The sequence below is a fragment of the Schistocerca piceifrons genome, chromosome 2 (genome assembly GCF_021461385.2).
Source record: "Schistocerca piceifrons isolate TAMUIC-IGC-003096 chromosome 2, iqSchPice1.1, whole genome shotgun sequence".
Lineage (NCBI taxonomy): Eukaryota > Metazoa > Arthropoda > Insecta > Orthoptera > Acrididae > Schistocerca > Schistocerca piceifrons.
Window position 1 is genome coordinate 744,862,798 of NC_060139.1, and position 22,961 is coordinate 744,885,758.

The following is a 22,961-nucleotide window of genomic DNA, read 5'->3' on the forward strand; positions in this document are numbered from 1 at the left end:
AGAAGATATTAGCTGGTAACATTTTCATTAATAAAATTTTTGTGTGTCATCGTCGGATGCTTAAAGAGCGTATTAACAGAAAGTCACTTTTGAAATGCAAGCTGTGAGTGGCTAAGTATCCCATTGGCGCACAACATACTAGCTTCTAAAAAATTTTCAAAATGATTTTAAGAAGGAGATTGGGCGTACGTATTGATACCCGTGGAACCACCCTTTTTATAATCTGGTACTAAGAATGACATATTTCAACCCGTCTAAGAAAATCACTCAAAATTAGTTATGTAAGTAATTAAAATATTTCATATGAAAGGACCATACCTTTTTAGCGCCTTGCTAGAAATATCAAATTCATAAGATGTGTTAACAGCTAGCATGATATACGAGATACGAAAATAACTAAGAAATTAACTGAAATTAGATGTATACCACCGCATTGCACCTTTAAAGGTACAGATGTGCAGAAGCCGCAGCTGCTTCACACTGTGATGAGTGTGATGGCTGCCTCACCTGAACTGTAGAAGTTATAAGAAGGGCATTCAGAAAATACACCAGAAAATAAAACGCTATTTCAAATATCACTTTGTCAAACTATATTTAAACTTTTGACGTAGAAACAACACAGACAACAATAAACACATGAAAGATAGACTCATCGAAAGATGAAACATGAAATATATTGTAAGTCACCCGAACAACACTTATCCTATCACAAAAATTAGACATATTAACGGGTAATTCTTTTAGACTTCTCGTATTGCAATTTGTGTTTTCGCCTAGTAATAAATTTTTTTAATGAAAACAATTAACAATACACACGACGATCAAGTTCCTTTCGCACACAGCGGTTCAAAAGCCACAAAATTTAAGTGTGGAAACCCCGGGAGTGAATTATAGTGCCTAATGCCGACTGATAACGTTGCGTGAACAGATAAACAGTTAGCTTATGGGCTGAGAACTGTATATGAGACTACTGGCTCAATATGGAAGATGTTTAACACATTTTATTTCGTGTATATTACAAGTATGTGAGGAACAGCACAACGAAATCATCCCCATTATAGGACGTAAATAAAAACATAATAGTCAAAGAACGTGGGACTACTTCTAAAATGACAGAGCCACTGTGCGTCTGAAGAAAGATGTATTCAGCAACACTTGGTTTCAGTCATCAACAAAAATACAAACTATCGTCTTCGTGGCGCGGCATCTGACTGCCGCTACCCTATCCGATCAATGCGACTACGTACTCGTGCTTTGGAAGTAACTGGACACCTCATAAAAAACTGCGAGCGTTTCACCGCGAACGAATAAACTGTATCAACGCACAAGAAAGCGCACATGTGTCAGCAGCACATGTAACTTCTTTTATGTAGGGGGATACGAGACGTCAGTAAAAAGGGAGGGGGGGATGGAGAGCGGGAGTTACATGGTACACGGATGTGATGGCCCCTAGAGCTTCGTGATAGTCATCTTGGTGTTCATATCTGGGTAATAACATGGCGTTTAAAAATCGACAAGCAAATTGACTAGCTCATGGAGCTGCAATTCACTCATCTCATCAAACAATTCAAGTTTTCAGGGTCGATGTTTACATCGTTGGTGATTTTTGTTATGTAGGTATTAGTCGGCCAACGGCCTTGCCGCAGTAGTAACATCGGTTCCCGTCAGATCACCGAAGTTAAGCGCTGTCGGGCTGGGCTGGCACTTTGATGGGTGACCATCCGGTCTGCCGAGTGCTGTTGGCAAGCGGGGTGCACTCAGCCCTTGTGAGGCAAACTGAGGAGCTACTTGACTGAGAAGTAGCGGCTCCGGTCTCGGAAACTGACATACGGCCGGGAGAGCGGTGTGTTGACCACATGCCCCTCCATATCCGCATCCAGTGACGCCTGTGGGCTGAGGATGACACGGCGGTCGGTCGGTGCCCTTGGGCCTTCATGGCCTGTTCGGGAGGAGGTATTAGTCTGTGGTGTAAATCATGTTTCTGTGCCTAATGCTGGACACATTCTTAGATGCCATTAATACTTCAATTTCGAACTGAAACAAGCTTAACAACCCGAATTCGTTATGCCTACTGCGTAACGCTCTGTTCGTGAGGTTTTCCGACCTCTGCTGAAGATAGCGTAGTCGTGCCGACTCTGCGGATATCTCCAGCATTAGGCAGAGAAACATGCCTTACACGACGGCTTGATGTCTATAAAACTCGTCCCAGTCAACGCGCCATCACTTGATCTTGACACCCCCCCAATTTTCCTTGAGTATGTTAGCAAGATATTTTCCACTTATCCTCGGCTACAGAATGCACTCCCAGGGCTTCCAAATCACGTAGGGAAATGGTGTAACACTTCCAACAAAGTACAATCACGCTGATATATATGTCGGACCGTATGCATATGTAGACTAATGCATTACATCAGTCAATCGACACCGGATACAAAGCAGAATTGCACTGTTTTGACCAGCTGCTGTTCTCCACACTAACCCCTGTTTGCAGCTCTCACAGCAGCTCAGTCTCCTGGTGATAAGTCCCGGCGAGTATCTGGGATCATACTGTTTCCATTCCTTTTCATAACTTTTGAAGCGCGCGTGATGGAAGTTTCACACTGCGAACACATCGATAGAGGTGGTCCAGTAGATATTCACTGGATCCAAATTCAGAGGATTCGGGAGCCACGTATGTAGATTTTCGGATTACATCGCGCCCACTTATTGATTTTTCTAATCGGTTAGCAGCGTGCATAATCTTGCTGAAAAATTCCGCGAGAAGACAGTTCTAGGACGAATTGATGATCAATGCGGTCAAGAGTGCCTTCTATAAGGATAAGTGAACGTTAGTAATGGCCTGGAAACGTTTCTTCATACCCATCACCATGCGTTCTTGCAGCAATCGTTTTATAATACGTTTCACGGAGGACTCGCCGATGTCCGTACATCCTGATAAGTAGAAATCAAATATCTGCCAACAACCAATAGATCTATTCCGATACTGTCGATCAAATGTGATTTCCGCCGTTGCAACACTGTCCGTATGGGTACAAACACCAGCTGTCAGCTTCTGAGAGTACTAAGTTACAGTAAATTGTTAGGGAAGACACAGTCCTGGTTGTCGTTTTCGTTTCTGCTGCTCCAGTCCAGCAGGTTGATTCATCTTCATGTACCATTGTAGCAGACGGTCAACTCCGACACTACTGACACTACTGCGGTTGCACCACAGTTTTTTGTGACAAGGATGCCGTTAGTTTATCCACCGTGCACCGTCACCAAAAACACGCACGAAGAGTTCGGAATATTTGCCGGTTCAGAAATACATTCCGCACACCTGACTCTGAAGCCTCCGGATATTGTTTTTCGGAACTCGAAATAATCGCTTCCTTTGTCCGTGACGGCAGTTAGTGAATACTGTTAAGTGCCACGTGAGTGTTCTTTTACATTTATTTCTGCAGCGAATGCCACGTGACACTTGCCTTAAGCTACGCTCTACCCCAGCGGAAAGATTCTCGTGCACACTTCGCAGTTAAGAGCTGCAACAATCACTTGGATGTAACCTGCGTCGTAGCTGCACTGGCCGACATGTCTTCGCTGCGCAGGTCGTCCTTGTGCTTCACCTTTCTGGCAGAACTGCCGGCGCGCTTGCGGAGGAAGACGTCTGCGTGATGGATCCAAACGAGCCGGTAGTCGTTCTCCCTGGCGAACTGTTTTGTCAGCCGGTACAGCACGGGCACCCGCTCGCTTCGCGGAACCTGACAAGTCCACCTGCGACCTCCGAGAGACATCGCCTTCTCTCTTCTACTCGCCACTTTCTGTACTGCGACTTCCACCGGTAAATCCATTCCACCGCCACTGTCTTCTGTCTCTGTTCGCAGTGGCGGTCCCGGGCTCTCTTTTAGCTCTCGAACCGTAACTGCCGCTCGCTCCACCTCCGTCGTCAGTTGCTCTATTTTCTCGGTCACTTGCTTGTTTTCCGCGTTGTTCTTGCATATTTCTTCAGACGCTACTTTCACACAGCCGTTGACGGACATGACGTCTTTTTCGAACAATTCCAGTTTCCTGGAGAACTGTTCCAGGCATTTTTCGACCTCGAGCATGGATTGGCATATAGCCTCTACGTCACTGCGTTTGACAAGCGGCGCAGCACTCGATTCGGCTGAAGTTTCGGGTCGCGTGCTCTTCGATTTCACCCCGCGGCAATTTTCGCATACCCACGACTGCCTGTCGGAAAGGTATTGCCTCAGATCGGCGACCGCACTCAGGTCCGTACATTTGGCGTGGTAGTAGCCGTCGCAGCTGCCACCACATTTCACTACCCCCGCGAACGCGCCGCACGCGAGGCTGCCGTGGCAGGCGCCGCATTTCTCCTCGCAGTCGGCGCACTTCCAGCGCCGCTCCTCGGACAGGTAGGCCGACACGTCGGCGTGTCCGCCGAGGTTGGTACACTTGACGTGGAACAGCCGGCGGCAGTTGCCCGTGCACAGCACCGCCCCCTCGCTAAAGTCCGCGCCCAGCACCCCCTTGCACTTGTGGCAGTCCTCCATAGCCAGCAACGCGATTTACGACGCGTTTCAGCTGTTGCTAGCAGCCGACACATTCGCCCGGCGGCATTCCTGCGGCGGCACTATCGAGCGCAAGGTGGCGGTGGCCGAGCGGCGAGCGGCGAGCGCCGGGCAATCGATAGCTCGCAAGATATAAATAGACCTCGCTCAATGTCCAGTCTTCCTTTCTTACCGGCAGAAAACACGAATATAACTCCAGGGTTAAAAACAACCTGCACAAAGGCACAGGAACGTACCTACAACTTTTGCAAGGGGGCGGGGGGGTCCAACACTATCATTTAGGAAGGTAAACCTATCTTCGCCCACCATATAAAAAGGTTTTACTGTTAACGCCGATAGAGTCAATCAAGCAGAAATTAAAAAAAACCACAAATACGTTACCATTCATATTACATGCGGGTAAAAGTGTAGAGAAACACTAATTGATCCAAGCGTCTTTAAATAAAACATACGTATTGTAGCTGTTGAGGTATTTACTTATGAAAAAGCATCTAATTGTAAGCTAACATTGGAAGTAATTATATATTTTTGAATATCATTATTAATCATTCATATTAAGCAATAATATTATTATATTAGTCTTTGTATTTAAATTGTGACACTTTGGCATTTTGCTGTAACTTTAATTTAAAGTATTGTATTTAGCCTTTTACGTCTTGCTGCAACTTACTAACACACCGCCAGATCACGATGAACATTCATTAGAGTAAGACCAGTACGTCTTTCACCTCCCATTTTATTCCTTATGTAAGTTTTTAGCCTCTTCATAGTCGAGACACATCTTTCAGAGGTCGCCGTTGACACTGGGAGTGTGGCTAATATGATAAGAAGCTTTTTTATCGAAGGGAAAAACAGCTCATCACACTGATCAATAACTTCTATTGCAGTGACAGGTTTTTCCTCTACAGATTTCCAGTGATTGTGCCATATCTCGAATTCACTCAGAATAGTTGCGCCTACATCCTCACCAAGAAATATTTGCGCTATCTTCTTAAGATTTTCTTTTGTCCTGGAGTCATTATTGGTTTTCTCAGGCAGAAGCAACTGAATTCCTTCGATTGTTTCTTCATATGGTTTAAAACGAGCATCAAGTTCCGTGATCACATGTTCAATAAAATGGTAAAATACATTTCGACGATAATATATTTCAGCAGTTTCTCCTGGTACATTGCTCCGCTGGGTTTGCCTTCCAGTCGTTCTTGGAACAGTTATGTCACTTGAGCTCGTCTGTTTTGCCTGCTCGAAAAGGACTGAGAACTCATTTTCATTTCGAATGTTTTCTAGAGTAGTTTTAACTGTTTTCGCATAATTACAAGTGTTCATCAGGTCAACATTGAACTTCAGCATTGCTTTATTCAGGTTCGCTATATATGAAAAAACTTTTCGTAATATAAGAAGCGACATGATAAATTGGCTATTTTCCATGGCAGTCTGCAGTTGGTATGCTTCAGCGGCGACATCCCTAATAGCAGCGCCTTGAAGGGCCTCAAGTGTCGCGGTACTACAGGAAGCATTTCTGCAAATCTCTCAACAGCCACATGCTTTTCGGTCCACCGCGTCTCACAAAGGGAGATCAGCGTTGAATGAGATGAGTCAGTTTGATCTGAAATTTTCTTCAAAAGGTTGTCCCGAAGTGGAGATTGTCGAAAAAAGTTTACTATACTTTTTATTGTTCCAATACAGTTCCGTATCATAGGCATTTCACACGAATGCGCAAGAACTAAATTAAATACATGTGCCACACAGTGTACAAATTGCGCTCTCGGATATTGTGCTCCAATTATTGTTCTCACGCCTCGTAACCGGCCGCTCATTACTGCAGCGCCATCAAAGCCTTGCCCTGTTGCTGTTAATATAGTAATTGTAGTTTGATGCACAAGTAATTTTCCTCTTTATATGGAATCTGAACTGGCTAATGCGTAAGGAATTAATTTACAAGATTTTTTAGCATTGTGTGTGTGAAACGTTTCAATGTTTATTAAAATCACAGTGAAATGTATGAATTTGTTGATGCAGCAATATTTTGAACACCTTCAGTTCTCACATAATAATTGATAGGTTTTTCAAACTTACGGAAATGTTCCTCCGTAATTATGTAAGAAATATAATAACGATCAATAACGGTTCTTGTTTTGGATGTCTAGTCATACTTTCAACAAGTCACTTAAAGTTTCTGCGAGTAGCTTAATAAGTCTTTTAGTTTTAATGTCTGTCATCATGGAGTACGATATTCAGTATCTGCATTCCCGTGCATGTATTACATGTTTTGTACTTCGCAGTGAAAATTTACGAGGTTTTTACATTTCGCCAAAGAAAGTTGAATTCCGCTACATTTTTAACAATTTCAGAAGTTCGCCGCTACGCCACGAAGGCCAAAAAACTCCAACACGCGTAGTGGAATTCCGCTACGGTTGGCAAGATTGCATTCACTTCCGTTGCACACATAGTGAGAGCGGGGGTAGACACCCCGCCACAGGACACAGCTATTTTTTGCAGCCTCATTCCTCCATGGCTTGTCACTGCGTCAACCAAGTGCAGTGCGCGACTACTTTATGGCACGGGGTTTCAAAAGCGGGTTATCTTCTAATATTGGCGTTTTTGTGTAAACTATGTAAAGTATCTTTCCTTACAGGCAGAATGAAATTTGGAAAAAATATTTAGACGCTACAAAAATGTGTGCAGTGCATTTCAGAATGGTTTGCCTCGGAAAAGCTACGTCACAAGTGGGATGACACGAAGCAGTTACCAGTATAAAAGACATCAAGAAAAATTGACCAAGTGCGAGGACGACTCGTGCACTGAGGGTTCTGTGCGAACTTAATTATCTGTATATACAGTTCATCCATCCTGGGAATCGAGAATCTCATCGATTTTTGCCTATTATCGATATTGATACTGGCAAGAAATTGGTCCTAGGAATTCCAAGGCCGTATCAAAATCTCTACGGTAGTTCCTCAGAGTAGTTCAGGTCACACAAAAAGGAGCGAGCAGGGGACTTCAGTTTATATGTGTGGAGAGAGAATATTCAATAAAACATTTTTTATTTACTTACTCAAACATGACGACAACTTACATTTCATGTTTGTATACGGTAATGTTCGTCTATTATGCTTTTGACGGATGATGAATTCAATGTTTGTTCGAAAGGTAAAAGATATTCTTATGTGATATAATTGCAGTTTAGCAAGTTTCAGATTTTTTTACTTTTCTTGTACTGCGAAACCTTGCTTCTTGCCATATTTCATGATTCTAGGTCAACGGAAAGTACCCTATAGGACTTTATGAGTAATTTTTCGACTGTCAAAATACGTAACATAAATGATCGAACCTTTTGAGTCCATTGACTTAGAAGCTTAAATTTTTTACACTGTCAACAGAACATAGACTTCACACAGACATGATACACCAATCTATTCCACAGAAAAAGGCGTCTTAGAAGACGGACAGAAAGACTGACTTGCTCCTTGCCAAATTTCATGATTGTAGGTCAACGGCAAGCACCCTGTAGATTTTGATGAGTTTTCGAGTATCAAAATATATTACAAAAATCGCCATATTTTTTGATTGAAGTGACGCAAAAGCTTAAAATTTTTGCAACTCCAAGGGACCATTGACCTTAATGTGCGACGTAAATTTGAACTTGACACGTCTACCTGTTCCTGAGGGAAAAGGTTGTAAACAGTCGGACAGACAGACAGACAGAGAGACAGACAAAAAATGGATCCTATAAGGGATCTATTTTTGCAGACTGAGGCACGGAACCCTACAAAAGAATTATCGTGCGTAGCCTCGTCAGCTTTTTACCACGCAGATGCCATTGCATTTGCCTTCTGCTTCTGATGTATCAGATGCTGGTGGTTATTATACATCTTCATTGTTCGACAGCATTGTCTGACCGCGAAAATACTGTATTGCCTTTCAAGTAAAGAGTGTGCTAGCAAGTATTAAATCGGACTTCATGAAGAAGGACATGCAAGTTAGACTTTGTTTGAAGGTAATATTTAAACGACACGACGCGATATACCATTCCGTCGTTCTGCTCTCAAACAGAGCGCACAATCCAGACACATATATTTGAAACACTGAAAAACACACAAAACAAAGTAATGTGATACACCATAGAATACTACAAATGACTTGCAGACACCATTTGAATAAAATTAAACTTATTATTCAATAAATAGTAGAATTACCGAGAGCAGTGGAAACATACCTCCTCTCATGTCTTCTTTAACAGTAAAAGTGACATACAAGAAGTGGAAGTCTCCTTTTCAAAATATTTTGTTTTAAGAAAAATGAAATTGTCACAACGAATATCTTTTTAACTCCTCTCTTCAAATGTATATGCCCTACATTTAATATGGACTCTTTGGCTTTTAATATATTACATTTTAATATATTTTAATATATTACATTTTCTTTACATAGTAACCGGTTCATTTTAAGAATTTACCAACAATTTTAAAAATTAACGCACTTATTACAAGATATGCTTCAAACCCCAATCCTCCATTTTTTAAAGGATCGAACTCCCATGTATAAAACAGCTTCAGACGTCTGATTAGTTCACAAATGAATTAATGTGTTAAGGGTTTGGCTTTAATCATGTAAGAGATAAAAGACAAAATGTTTGAAATTATGTTTAAAGTTTGTTGGAAGTCGCTAAGTGTTCTCATTATGAAACACTGGAAGGATAGAATTTGGGTAATTTGCGCTCCGTTTCAAGAAAAAGCTAGTTTTCACGCATCTAAATGTTAATGACGTCTTATCTCTCGAACTATATGTCGTACAATGATATAATGTAGCAGGCGTATTCACTGGTAATTTGGATACTGTCTCCAAAGTGTGTTGTAACTAAAGAAGTAATTTAAAAGATAATGCTTGTTGCTGAAGTTTTACAGCATGAGCTGCGAAAATATAGTTGGCGATAAACTGTTTTCCTTTCGTTATCTTATTTTGCGGGGTAGGGGGAGGGGGGGGAGCGTCATCGAAAAGATTTCAGATTGTGTATAATGTTTGTTGGAGGTAGTAAAGTGCTCTCATGCTCTCACTCTGAAATACTGGATGAATATAGTCTGGGTAATTTGCACGCCATGGGTTACGCTGCCTCAAAGTCTATACACAATTTATAACTACAAAATATTTGTGTTATTGTGTTAAACATTTATCGTAGGATCGTACCTGTTAATGAGCAGTTTATGACAGCATTTTGAATTTTTAAATTCGGTCGATCATTATATGAAACAATAACAAATTTTTGTTGGCGCTGTAAATGGTTAGATAGGCAACCTGCAACTGGGATCGAGTGTCCGTGCACAGGATTAGTCATTTAGTAATACAGAACTAGACCGTGTATGTACAGTATACGTCATCAACATCAAATGGTATCTTTTATCAGTAACACTACCAGATGTCAAGTTCTTTATTTGCTTGTAGCTCACACAAAACTTGCGGTAAATAGCAAGTTAAGTATATTTTTTGAAAGATCAGTTAATACAATTTTCATGGACACTGAAACGGTTCTAGCCAACTGAAGATTTCATAACAAAAACGACTCTTGTCAAACACGAACAATTTTCAGGAGAGCGAGAAAACGTTCTAAATAATTGTATAATGTCTTACCGTCAATTGCATCTTTTATGTAGCTTCCTGGGACTGTCTAAATCATTTTATGACGCTGTGCTAACTTACCATTCAGTGTAGCTAATGTCATTCTTTTTTCTTTTCTTTTTTTTTCTTTTACAAATTACAGTCCTCACTGCTTTGTCAGCAAATGCAGCAGGGCGTATCAAGGAATGACTCGATAGGAGCATTATTATACTTTATAAGCCCCATAATACACTAATTTTTACAGAACAAACGATTACGTCATATTCAAGATACACAGAATTGATCAAATAAACGTTCGCTTGTCCTTTCCACTACTGTCGTCAGAGTCAATCATATCCAGGTTCGACCCACTTTCTTCCTCTCCACAGGCAGTCAGCATTTCGAAAACGTTTCGGCTATTACTCGTCAAGTAAGGAAGAAACGCCTTGAGGTTAAGCTTTCGGCTTCTTAATATTAAGTAGATTGTTGTAAATCTGACTGAAAGTTAACTGCCGGCCGGAGTGGCCGTGCGGTTCTAGGCGCTACAGTCTGGAACCGCGCGACCGCTACGGTCGCAGGTTCGAATCCTGCCTCGGGCATGGATGTGTGTGATGACCTTAGGTTAGTTAGGTTTAAGTAGTTCTAAGTTCTGGGGGACTGATGAAAACAGAAGTTAAGTCCCATAGAGCTCAGAGCCATTTGAACCATTTTGAAACTTAACTCTTGTGGATGCTCCACGTTGTTCGGAAGTGCAACCGTACGCCAAGGTCCTGTATAACTGTCCCACACAAAAATGTAGCTCTTGGATACCTCAGTTTTGTAAATCCTTATCCCTTCCAATTTAACTACTTTTGTCGCAGATAGTTTGAAGTGGCGGTCAACAGCTTCTTGAAAGTTGAATATCATTGGCTGGTCTACTTTGCGAATGCGAAAAGACATTCGAAGTTTCCAAGAGGAGGTAATGAGTAGGTACAATCATCAGTTCTTCAATGACCTGATTCGGTTTCGCTCGTGAAATCAAGGATAAATCCTGATCATTGGACAAAAAAGAACTGCCTTCCATGGGAAAGATGTAAGTTATTTTGTTGGAACATTTTCAGGCTGTGCACTAGCACAAACAGAAAGTACATCGTCACAAAACTGTTATTCTGACCAGTGCGTCCCTCTGCAATCAAAACTAAATCTCTCGCCAGATGTTACCTACTTTGGGAGAAATGCAACAATAAAGAGGTCAGTTCTTTATGCCGTTTGGCAAGAACACTTTTGTCCTAGTAATTCATGTATTTCTCACCAACCAGCTTATTCTTCTTTATTACATTTTCCTTGCTTTCTTTACGTTCCGCTTTTTAGGTCACTGAACACTTCTTCGGAATTCACTACAATACTATTAACACTGAACCACCACCTGCCAAAGAACATACTGAAATAATCCAACAAGTAGTATGAAGGTGGCAATGAGTATTGAGGTAGCATTGTCGCCTACACAAAAAATCCTTCTGCCTACAGTGCCGCGTAAACTTAGAAAATACTTATAACGCTAAAATTGCAGATGTTTTGACAGTGTTGTAGTAACCTTGTACAGGACGTAGACTAATTTAGATGGGATGTGGGTGCTTGGCTATATTTCTTTTCTGATAATGTTATAATGACCCCGACGACGGACTTAGTTCATGGTGCAGAAGGGCCTAAAATTTATCAAGCAAAAGACTAATTGACTGGTACGGTATTTTACCATTCTTTTCTTGGAACGGCTTGTCGCAGAGTACGAAAGGCTCTCTAGCGTTTAAGTAAATCTGATTACTTCTCGCCTATGCGACATTCTGGCGGCCGCATAAACAGAGGGCGTTCATTGCTTACTACAGTCTCTTGTGTCAATCATTTGAGTTCTTTCCTTATTTTATCATTTTTATGCTATTCCGTTAGCTCCGTAAGCTTGTCGCTATGTATGTCATTACATTTTTATCTAAAATCCCTACGAGAGCGTCTCAGAATTGCATATTATCACTTAACCATTTCCTTTTAATGTCTAAATTGAACTTTCGTCTTGTTTTTAATTTTTGCCTTTTATCACTGCAAACCCACCACAGACTTTACCTATTGCTCTTCTTTTATTGTATTTTGTACAGTTACGTAACGACGAATATATGTAGGGTTACAGTAGCTACGTCTAATGAGCTTATGACAAAAACATTTTGTGGCTATTGTACTGCAGTTTGCTAAGAACGGAAGCCTGTTAACAAGGTGATTCGGGCGACACTGTAGGGTAGTATGCACCATATTTTACATACAGTATGTGCGACGATGCTATGTCCTTATTACATTAGGATTTGTTTCAAAACAAGTATACCTTGTCATGTTTTAAGCGCATGGAAACATGTATTCCAGTAATACTTTTAATTATGGTCCATTCTATTGTTTTAAGATGTAGACTAAACTAGACCCTGCCTGGTTTTAGAGCGGTAAGTTGAGAAAGTATCTACCTAAACAGTTATTGAGGAAGCAAGACAAAATACCTTCTATTAGTATGAACTTCTCTTCCTACATTTAATACTGGAAACTGCGCTTCAGTTATATTAAAAGCGCAAACAAAGTTGACACTCGGCGCGCTGTCTGATGGGAGTGGCTGTAAATGAGAAATGCCTTTGCAGTCGCTCACATCAGCCTCCGCGCCGAGTGTCAACTTTGTTTGCGCGTACAATATGTACTTTCCGTATAGTGAAAACATCGTGATGTTAGGAATTATTATTCCGAGATCACAGATATATTTTACTGCTACGCAAATTATCTCTGATACGGATATTGAATATTTTTCTTTCTGAGTCGAAATAAATTGAAAATTCTTTTAATTCTGAAATATTACTTCGACAGGCTCACGCCAAAGTCAATGCAAGCTTCCGCTAGTGTGGTTTTACGTATAGATAAACTTTCAATGGCCAAAGGTAACTGTACCGTGTTAACTGAAAATCGGACTTCGTAAATAGCTTTAAAATGCAAGTTGTTCAGAATGTAGAGCGCGAAAAATAAAAGAAAACTAATTTTAAGCAACTTTTGGAAAATGAATTAAAATACCACAGGATCTTTCACCTGTATAAAGCACTGGCCACATTTACGTAAATGGTAGAGAAAGGAAAAGATTTCCGTTTCACAGCGAGAACAAATTTTTAAAATTCAAATTGACATTATTATTTAACTGTAATTTAACTTACATGAATGTGCAACAAGCCTCTATACATCGAACTGCATACAGAGCCACTACCGCAAGACAAGAGCGAAGCAACCAGATCAAAAAAGACAAGCGATAAGACAAAGATAACATGCCGGCTTTCCTTTATATAGTAGTTCATGGAATATTTATATGCCACTGAGAAATCTTAAGTTTAAGTGAAGTGCTTTTGACAAATATTCTTTGTTAAGCATGTATCACTGTAATTACTTTTACCACTAGTTCGAGACGTCACAAGATAGTCCACTGGTTGTATTTGTTTTTTGTTCCCATGTTTTTCTGCAGATCTGAAGATGGTCATCGCTGATCGAAATCGGTAGTCTAAGGATTTAACAATTTTGTGATCACGGGCGGAAATAAAAGAAATTATTCTACACTTTCTAGATCACTGTTCTATTCGCGGCTTGTGGTTCTCAGATTTTATTGTCCCTAAAATAACAGTGTCCGGTGTTATGTGAGAGGGAGGGGAGGTACGCTAGACTGTTTGTGGGGTTCCTGGCTTGCTGGTAATTGGTAGACGCTACGAATCAGTGAGATGCTGCCACGGGCCGCGTTCTCCCGCTGCTGGTAGCGGAGAGACGACTCCAGTTCTACACACGCTGTCCGTCGTACCGGGATTGCTGGCAGCCAGCATGTCACAATCCTGTAGCCGCACTCTCTATTGGTGCTGTCAGGCTGCTTCATGATCGCACTTGCCTCTCTTTTTATACGCGTGCGCATCCACGGCTGTCTTGCAAGCACTCGAGTTTCCTGAAACTTAAGAGACTGTCCGCAACCCCGTTGGTGCTCCGCTAATGCCGATCTGTCACGCTGCCCCAATCGACCATAGCGACCATGCTCCGCTACACAGGTGGCAAAGACTTTCCTTTAATAATTTAGCATTTCAAGTATTTTATAAGATGATGCGGCAGTACAGCCAGGAGGATTTAAATGTCGGCAGGTAGTTTTTTGGATTTTTAGGTACGGAGAACTCTGGAGCACGATCTGTCGATTTCGGCACCCAACTGTTGATGAGATGGGACCAAAGGATTACGTTGTATTTTAATATATTCATTTCGTTGATATCCACGTCATGTAGGTGGGACATAGTCCCGGACATAATAAAGAAAAGGCAGAAACACAGTTCAACCCTCGTGTCGGGAAAATTCCAGGAATACCAGGGTAAAGTAAATGCGGGTGACCGGAAGTGGATAAGACAACCACTCCTGTCATACGAATCCATGTCGCTCGATGATCTCAGCTGTAAAAGGCCAATTCGGTAATTAGATTGCATAAAGCCAGCTTCATCACAAAAGCTGCCGTTTTAGATATGAGCTAAGGTTCCCATCATTTCGCTGAGGTATTCAATACGCTGCATTTTCCAGGACACGCAGGCAAACAGAATTTCATTGTGAGATTTAGGGATTAAAGTTCGATGTATCGTCGGTACTAAGCTCCAGAAATAGCGCGAGCTTTGTTGGAGAAGCGTGAAAAAGGCTGGGTGCCGCCGAAGGAAACATACCACCAATCAAAGATACTGAGAGAAATCATGGTGAATCCTAAATTTGGATAGACAGACACTTCTTTTATATATCAGTCGAGTGTATTTATCATACAGCCATCTCATTACGTGGAATTTTAAAGTTCCATAACTAACATAAGACCGCTGAGGATTTATCAGAGCCTAAGGCATTTTTTGAAAAGAAAATATTACCATACGGTGAACCTTCTCACTCTTCCAATAGTTTTGTAACTTCACAGTGAAAGAAAATATTACTATACGGTGAATCTTCTCACTCTACCAACAGCTTTAAAACTTCATAGTAATCAGTAACAGAAAGGAACAGCCGTACGTATACTTAAATTCACAATCCAGAAATTATCTACCATAAATTCATACCTATAATACATGACACTGCACAAAAGAAACAGCACTTAAGGGGCAAGAGAGAATATTGGGCCAGAATACTGACGAACGTTACAATTCGAAATGAAGGCAATTTATCAGAATTTGAGAAGCAGGGCCTCACGTGATGATATCGTCTTTCTTTTAATTTCTAACTGATGTTTGCTAAGTACAACTTCGAATGTACCATTGGTTCTTTGTTTTTGATGAAAGTTAATCAGTCACTACGTTGCAGTTGGTACATAGCAAGACAATGAAGTGGAATTACTCATCAGATGAACCAGTTTGCTGATACTTAACAACAGGCGCTCAAGCACACACGCTACGGTCGCAGGTTCGAATTCTGCCTCGGGCATGGATGTGTGTGATGTCCTTAGGTTAGTTAGGTTTAAGTAGTTCTAAGTTCTAGGGGACTGCTGACCTCAGCAGTTAAGTCCAATAGTGCTCAGAGCCATTTGAACCATTTTCAAGCACACAACCATTTAGTAAATATAGTGGCTCATCTGATAACATAGGAGCCTTAACCGCTGTTGCGCTGTGCTCTTGAGAAATTCTTTAATAATAGTAAGCAGGCTTGAGGAACGGTTAATGAATAAATTAAAGAAGCACAAATAAACAGAAAATAGTAAATAAACGAAATGGGAAGAATCTTTTACGACATGGATTTACTCTTACATCAGAATTATGTTCAATGTCCGTTTCATTTAATTCAAGAAAACAAGTTATTTGCAAACGATGACCTTAAAAAGGCTCATAATATACACAATAGTATTAAATACAATTTGGAACAGCATTGCAATTATAGCGAGCAGAGCGTATACAAGCAATGTTTAATGTGTGCCAGTGGCTTTGTCCACCGCACTTATTCGTTAATCTAAGCAAATTTCCCACATCTACCAATTATATGAAGTCCAGTGAATAACCAGTTCTCAAAATAAAGACAAGTACAATAGTTCATAGCAACAGTCTATGAAACACATCTCCAGGGTTACAAACTGTCACACTGAGTTGAGTATGTTCAGTTATCTGCACACAATGATATCAAAAGCGGCTCGTAGACCGCACAACCTCTTAAACAAATCAAGGAGAGCCAAGAAAGACCTTCGTGCTCTGTTCACTCCGTCCTCACCTCTGTCACCCCTGTAGTTATGTCAGCTCTACAAACTTCCCGGCAGATTAAAACTGGTTGTAGGTTCGGGACTGGCCGGGACTGGAACCTGGGACCTTTGCCTTTCACAGGCAAGTGCTCTACCAACTGAGCCACCGAAGCATGACTCACGAAACACCCTCACACCTTTACTTCTGACAACACTTCATCTCGTACCTTTCAAAGTTCACATATACTATGTCATCAAAAGTATCCGGACAACTGGCTGAAAATGACTGGCATCCTCCATCGGTAATGCTGGAATTCAGTATAGTGTTGGCCCACCCTCAGCCTTGATGACAGCTTCCACTCTCGCAGGCATACGTTCAATCAGGTGCTGGAAGGCTTCTTGGGGAATGGCTGCCCATTCTTCACAGAGTGCTGCAATGAGGAGAGGTATCGACGTCGGTCGGTGAGGCTTGGCACGAAGTAGCCGTTCCAAAACATCCCAGAGGTGTTCTATAGGATTCAGGTTAGGACTCTATGCAGGCTAGTCCATTACAGGGATGTTATTCACGTGTAACGACTTCGCCACAGGCCGTGCATTATGAACAAGTGTTCGATCGTGTTGAAAGATGCAATCGCCATCCCCGAATTGCTCTTCAATAGTGAGAAGCAATAAGGTGCTTAAAACATCAATGTAGGCCTGTGTTGTGATAGCGCCACGCAAAATAATAAGGGGTGCATGCCCCCTCCGTGTAAAACACGACCACACCATAACACCATCGCCTCCCAATTTTACTCTTGGCACTACACACGCTGGCAGATGCCGTTCACTGAGCATTCGCCATACCCACACCCCACCATAGGACCGCCACATTGTGTACCGTGATTCGTCATTCCACACAACGTTTTTCCACCGTTCAATCGTCCAATGTTTACGCTCCTTCCACCAAGCGAAGCGTCGTTTGGCGTTTACCGGCGTGATGTGTGGCTTATGAGCAGACGCTCGACCATGAAATTCAAGTTTTCTCACCTCCCGCCTAACTGTCATAGTACTTGCAGTGGATCCTGATGCAGTTTGGAATTCTTGTGTGATGGTCTGGATAGATGTCTGCCTATTATACATTAAGAATCTGTTCAACTGTCGGCGGTCTCTTTCAGTCAACAGACGAGGTCGGCCTGTACGCTTTTGTGCTGTACGTGTCCCTTCACGTTTGCACTTCACTATCACATCGGAAACAGTGGACCTAGGGATGTTTAGGAGTGTGGAAATCTCGCGTTCAAACGTATGACACATGTGACACCCAATCACCTGACCACGCTCGAAGTCTGTGAGTTCAGCGGAGCGCCCCATTCTGCTCTCTCACAATGTCTAATGACTACTGATGTCGCTGATATGGAGTACCTGGCAGTAGGCGGCACCACAATGCACCTAATATGAAAAAAAATGTATGTTTCTGGGGGTATTTGGATACTTTTGATCACATAGTGTAAGTTTTCCTGCCCACTTTCCGGGACTGGCACTCCTGGAAAAACGTATACATTGGAGACATTGCTTAGCTACAACATGGGGCATGTTTCCAGAAATAATTTTCACTCTGCAGCGCAGTGTGCGCTGAATTGGAACTTCCTGGCAGATTAAAACTGTGTGCTGGACCGGGACTCGAACCTGGGACCTTCGCCTTGTAAGCTGAGAGATAAGCTTTTGGCGGAAGTGAAGCTGTCGTGAGCTGTGCTTGGATAGCGCTTTCCGGCGAAATCCAAAGGTCCCAGGCTCGAGTCCCGGTCCGTCACACAGTTTTGATGTGCCAGGAAGTTTCAAATCAGCGTACACTCTACTGCAGACTGAAAATTCATTCTGGAAACAATCCCCCAGGCTAGCCTGGGATCGAATCCCCGTGGGTCGGTCTTTCTCATTGGCCATTCTAATTGCTTCCGTGAGGAGGATGGTGAAACGTTGGATCCTCGTACCAAAGGTCCCAAGTTCAAACCGCAATTATGACAATTTTTTTGCCGGCACTGTAGCTCAGTGAATTCGGGTTAGGTGCCCTCTGTAATAATAAAAATTACAAAAAAAACTGGAATGGATGGATCAACAATGAACTTGAAAGAGTTTCATGGGATTCCATCCCCTAACAAATGCAACAAACAACAACGAAGAAAATGAGATTAAAAAAAATGGCTGTAGTTAGCCATCTATCCCCACATCCTTTCTTCCATGAGTGCTAGTCGCACAAGGTATGCTTATAAGATGACCACACGGGAATCAAATTTTTGTAACACTATATTTATAGTACGTGACGTATATATACCTGTTCCAGATTCTCGAGAAAGTCTTCCAATCAAGATGAATATTCCAAAGTAAGATGCACTTTTTTCAGTAAGTAGTGTTGTGTGCTAGAGTTTTTTCTTGTTGCACGCAGGGTCTCGGCTCGATTCCAGGTGAAATAATATTTTTTAAACTAAGGTACATGTTCTATGAGCATTTACGTGAAGCATAAAAGCAGAAAGATAGACAAAATTTAATCTGTAATTTTTTAAATTATATCATCTTTATTAACAGTCTTTTATAAAAGATCAGTAATTAAGAATATTTGTTTGCAATGAAAACTGGATTTTTGTGTGCAATATATAATTATAAAAAAGAATATGTGCATTTTTTATAGAAATAACAATTAGGTGAGTTACTTAGCAGCTGCTTGATGAATTTTATATGTAAATGACGTAGGTATTCGAATTGAACGGAAGAAAAACGAAAAAAATTCGCAACGAGACTCGATCAAGCTATTATCAGTCTCGTGCACCTTACGTATCCTACGTTTCACAGAAATGCTCGTAGAACATGCAGCTTTGTTTAAAAATTATATTTGTATCTGAAATTGAACCCAGGCTCCCCACACAGCGAGAAATCATTCTGCCAAAGAACCACACCACTTGCCGAAAAATCGAAAAACATCTAACTTATTTTGGCATACTGAACATGTCCGAAAGAACAAACACCATGCAGAATCTGGGATCCATATTATGCAAACTGAACTTGGATGAGGGAGAAAGGAAAGGTATTATTGATGTCAGCTACATCGGGACTTCATGTGGAATCATCAGCGACGAGTGAGCCTGACCCGGACCCGAACCCGGGATTTCCTGGTTGTTAGACAGTTCCGTCAACAACTGCGCCATCCGGACACAGTATTTATCGCAATTGCGCGAACTGTCTCGGCACATCACCTGACCGACCCACACTCCCACCGAGAACCACCTGTCTGCTGTCCCCGTCCATGTCCTCCATGCTCGCTGCTTTCCCTCCTGCTTTGCATCTGAAAGCAGGAGGAATGCAGATGCACGATTACGTTCGACCAGGTTAGATCCTGGCCCGGCACTCATTTTCACTCATCACCGCTGATTCCGCATAAAATCCCGATGCAGCTGACAAGAAAAATTCCTTTCCTTTTCTTTCTCCCCCATCCACCTTCAATTTACATAATTTGTAACAGAGCTTCGGACTGCGCGTGATTTCAGAGCTTAGGATTCCGCATGATGTCTGTTCCTTCGGACATGTCGTTCGGTGGGAGTGTGGGTCGATCGGGAGGCGTGCGTAGATAGTCCGCGCAATTGCGATAAACGCTGTGTCCGGATGGCATGGTGGTTAATGCAACTGTCTAACAAGCAGGAGATCCCGGATTCGGGCACAGATCCGCTATACATTTTCACTCGTCGCCGCTGATTCCGCATGAAGTCTCGATGCAGCTGACATCAATAGTTCCCTCGTTTCCTTTCTCGCCCTCCATCAATTTACATAAGATAAATTTGAGTTGTGAACTTCATGGCCGAGCGAGGTGGCGCCGTGGTTAGCACACTGGTCTCGCATTCGGGAGGACGACGGTTCAAATCCGCGTCCTGCCATCTGATTTAGGTTTTCCGTAATTTCCCTAAATCGCTTCAGGCAAATGCCGGGATGGTTCCTTCGAAAAGGCACGGGTGACTTCCTTATCCATCCTTCCGTAATCGATGGGACCGATGACCTCGCTGTTTGGTCCCCTACCACAAATCAATCAACCAACCTGAACTTCACGTACAATCAACATAAAAAAAATCACAAAAATCCGATTATTGTGCGGTCCCCTTGTTAGCCACAGTCTGGGGAATTGTTTTCAAAATGAATTTTCACTCTGTAGCGGAGTACGAGCATAACTTTTAAGTAAGCCTAGCGAGTCTGCAAACGATCACATCAATAGGTTATTTCAATATAATCAATAATTCCACAAATGTAGATGTACAAAGTGATTCGTTCCTCGTTGTTGTTTTTGTGGTCTTCAGTCCAGAGACTGGTTTGATGCAGCTCTCCATACTACTCTATCCTGTGCAAGCTTCTTCATCTCCCAGTACCTACTGCAACTTACATCCTTCTCATTCTGTTTAGTGTATTCATCTCTTGGTCTCCCTCTACGATTTTTACCTTCCACGCTGCCCTCCAATACTAAACTGGTGATCCCTTGATGCCTCAGAACATGTCCTACCAAGCGATCCCTTCTTCTAGTCAAGTTGTGCCACAAATTTCTCTTCTCTCCAATTCTATTCAATACCACCTCATTAGTTATGTGATCTACCCATCTAATCTTTAGCATTCTACTGTAGCACCACATTTTGAAAACTTCTATTCTCTTCTCGTCAAAACTATTTATCGTCCACGTTTTATTTCCATACATGGCTACACTCCATACAAATACTTTCAGAAACGACTTCCTAACACTTAAATCTATACTCGATGTTAACAAATTTCTCTTCTTCAGAAACGCTTTCCTTGCCATTGCCAGTATACAGCTTATATCCTCTCTACTTCGACCATCATCAGTTATTTTGCTCCCCAAATAGTAAAACTCATTTACTACTTTAAGCGTCTCATTTCCTAATCTAATTCCTGCTGCATCGCCCGATTTAATTCGACTACTTTCCATTATCCTCGTTTTGCTTTTGTTGATGTTCATCTTACATCCTCCTTTCAAGACACTGTCCATTCCGTTCAACTGCTCTTCTAAGTCCTTTGCTGTCTCTGACAGAATTACAATGTCATCGGCGAACCTCAAAGATTTTACTTCTTCTCCATGGATTTTAATTCCTAATCCGAATTTTTCTTTTGTTTCCTTTACTGCTTGCTCAAAATACAGATTGAATAACATCGGGGATAGGCTACAACCCTGTCTCGCTCCCTTCCCAACCACTGCTTCCCTTTCACGCCCCTCGACTCTTATAACTGCCATCTGCTTTCTGTACAAATTGTAAATAGCCTTTCGCTCCTTGTATTTTGAAAGAGAGTATTCCAGACAACATTGTCAAAAGCTTTCTCTAAGTCTACTAATGCTACAAACGTAGGTTTGCCTTTCCTGTTTTCTAAGATAAGTCGCAGGGTCAGTATTGCCTACCGTGTTCCAACATTTCTACGGAATCCAAACTGATCTTTCCCGAGGTCGGCTTCTACCAGTTTTCCCATTCGTCTGTAAAGAATTCGCGTTAGTATTTTGCAGCCGTGGCTTATTAAACTGATAGTTCGGTAATTTCCACATCTGTAAACACCCGCTTTCCTTGAAATTGGAATTATTATATTCTTCTTGAAGTCTGAGGGTATTTCGCCTGTCCCATGCATCTGCTCACTAGATGGTAGAGTTTTGTTAGGCCTAGCTCTCCCAAGGCTGTCAGGAGTCCTAATGGAATGTTGTCTACTCCCGGGGTCTTGTTTCGACTTAGGCCTTTCAGTGCTCTGTCAAACTCTTCACGCAGTATCATATCTCCCATTTCATCTTCATCTACATTCTCTTCCATTACCATAATATTGTTCTCAAGAACATCGCCTTTGTATAGACCATCTCTATACTCCTTCCACGTTTCTGCTTTCCCTTCTTTGCTTAGAACTGGGTTTCCATCTGAGCTCTTGATATTCATGCAAGTGGTTCTATTTTCTCCAAAGGTCTCTTTAATTTTCCTGTAAGCAGTATCTATGTTACCCCTAGTGATATGCGCGTCTACATCCATACAGTTGTCCTCTAGCCATTCCTGCTTAGCCATTTTGCACTTCCTGTCGATCTCATTTTTGAGGCGTTTGTATTCCTTTTTGCCTGCTTCATTTACTGCATTTTTGTATTTTCTCCTTTCGTCAGTTAAATTCAATATCTCTTCTGTTATCCAAGGATTTCTATTAGCCCTCGTCTGTTTACCTACTTGATCCTCTGCTGCCTTCACTATTTCATCGCTGAAAGCTACCCATTCTTCTTCTACTGTGTTTCTTTCCCCCATTCTTGTCAATCGTTCCCTAATGCTCTCCGTGAAACTCTCTACAACATCAGGTTCTTTCAGTTTATCCAGGTCCCATCTCCTCAAATTCCCACCTTTATGCAGTTTCTTTAGTTTTAATCTACAGTTCATAACCAACAGATTGTGGTCAGAGTCCACATCTGCCCCTGGAAATGTCTTACAGTTTAAAACCTGTTTCCTGAATCTCTGTCTTACCATTATATAAGCTATCTCAGACCTTCCAGTATCTCCAGGCTTCTACCATGTGTAGAACCTTCTTTCATGATTCTTGAACCAAGTTTTAGCTATGATGAAGTTATGCTCTGTGCAAAATTCTACCAG

General features: G+C 41.8%; 1 pseudogene; it reads left to right on the top strand.

The window, feature by feature from the left end:
* Positions 1 to 1,627: 1,627 nt before the first annotated feature.
* LOC124778812 lies at positions 1,628 to 1,745 on the top strand (annotated as a pseudogene).
* Positions 1,746 to 22,961: the final 21,216 nt, after the last annotated feature.